The sequence below is a fragment of the Xenopus laevis genome, chromosome 9_10L (genome assembly GCF_017654675.1).
Source record: "Xenopus laevis strain J_2021 chromosome 9_10L, Xenopus_laevis_v10.1, whole genome shotgun sequence".
Taxonomy (NCBI): Eukaryota; Metazoa; Chordata; class Amphibia; order Anura; family Pipidae; genus Xenopus; species Xenopus laevis.
This window is the reverse complement of record NC_054387.1, coordinates 36,808,406-36,810,629: the sequence shown is the minus strand read 5'-3', so window position 1 is coordinate 36,810,629 and position 2,224 is coordinate 36,808,406.

Here is a 2,224-nt window from a genome sequence, read left to right as displayed (position 1 = left end):
ATCGGCAATACACGCAGAGATATTACCCGCAGCCGACAGAAATTTTCTAACCTGTCCGATCGACCAAACGACCGATTTCCGCCGGACGAAAAATGTCCGGACTCTCCACGCATATTTCGAAAATCGTACGAATCCTCGATTCGTACGATGAGATCTTTGCGTCTATGGCCAGCTTAAGTGTGGGCTGGGAAGCTGGAGACAAGGGGGCCTTCATAGAAATTTCTATGGTCAAAACAAACCTTAAGGTGCTTAAGATCTTGAAAATAAATGTCTTTAAAGGAGAATTAAAGTTTAACTAGGCTTAAGTAGGCTAGAAATGTACATTCTGTTTTGTGCTTCTGTACCAGCCCAAGGCAACCACAGCTAGGGTTGCCACCTGGCTGGTATTTTACCGGCCTGGCTGGTAAAAATTATGGTTGATCCCAATGTTCTTAATAGGGAAAAAAGATAAATATAGAGGAAGGCCTTTTTTTCAGAAAAGGTGGCAACCCTAAACACAGCCCTTTAGCAGTAAAGATCTGTGTCTCCAAAGATGCCCCAGTAGTTCCCCAGCTTCTTTTCTGCTGATTCACTGCACATGCTCTGTGCTGCTGTCACTTACTGAGCTTAGGGACCTACTCACAATATACTGTACACATAGAATAGAAATGTCATAATATAAGAATTTAATAATCTGCTCTGTAGCATCATCTTATATTACAGGCCAACCTCATACCTCCCAACATTTAGGAAACAGAAAGAGGGACAAAAAGATTTGGCGCTCGTAGCATGGCAATTTTTTTGACCACGCCCATTTTTGTGACCACACTCCTAATTACCATGTTCATTTTACATAATTTGGCAGGTTATGAAAGTTTGAACACATTTCTGTGGTTTTTATATGTTATTACAGTTTTGCAAATGAAGGTGAATTGCCCTTTAAGCTGTGAGTGTTCGTTCTTATCTTATCTTATCATTACAAAGTAATGTTAAGTATCTATTCTGGGCTAATTAAGTTAGAAACTTTTTGTATCTGTTTCTGGCTATTCAGTGCAGCAGATCAAAGTACAAATCCGAGACAGCGGGTTGAACTGTCAAAAGCGGGACTGTCACACTCAAAACAGGACAGTTGGGAGGTATGGTTTTCTGCTCAGAGCCCACTGAGCATGTGAGTGTAACAGACACTTTCCAAGATGGTGACTCCCTGTGACAAGTTTGAAGTCCTGGATCATTACTGCTATTGAGGAGTTGAAACTTTAGGCTGGTGCAATAAGTTCAGGATATAAACTATGGTATTTTTAAATATTCATTTTTACGGTTTAGTTCTCCTTTAAGCATTTCTAATTATCAGTGAGATATAATGGCATTCAAACCAACAAATATTCAAACAATATCGCTTCCTTATATGCTCACCAGACAAATCCTATGGTTCGGGTGCCTATGCCCCAAACCCACCACTTATAACACCCCACACATAGGCCCCTCCTGCCAGCCCCTCAGGCAGCAGTGAGCAGACAGTTATCAGGGGCGGCAAAAAGCCTCCTCTAGAGTCCTACGCGGAATCAATGTCTAAGACTCGGACCCGACCCGAACCCACATCCGAAACCGCAACTCACATATTTACCCACTTTGATCCACTACCCGACCCGGACCTGCAACTGCCTTATCCGCAATCCAACTCTCAACCCGCTGACCACCATCAAACAGGAAGTGATGGTACTGCAAACTGGAAGTGACATCTTCAAACCTGCAGGGTATACCCACACCTGAAAATCCTCCCCTCATTCCACAGGGTGCCCGCATTTTTTGCGGGTACCCTGAGGGTACCCGACCCGCTGCAGGACGCTAGCCTCCTCCTGTAACTTTAAGAGCTGAATTTCCAGTTTTTAAAATAGAAATTCAGCTCCACTAGTGCAGAGAGGGTCCCCCTTTGACATGTTCCATTTAGAGCTCAGCAGCAGTCTCATGATCGCCCCTGCACATAGGCTTAAAAGTCGGGTCATTCACTGTTCTCCAATAGTGGTCCGGGTGCCACGTCCCGAACCGTAGCAGGGAAAGAGAGCCCACCGAAACAACACACTGTACACTTGCACTTCACAGACCTCTTGGTCTGGTAAAAATCAGCAAAGCTTTATTTTGCATTTAAACACCTAACACGTTTGGTTTGGCCTATGATTACACACAAAACGTGTTGTTGTTAGAATACAAAATAACGCTGTGCTGATTTTTACCATATCCAAGAGGT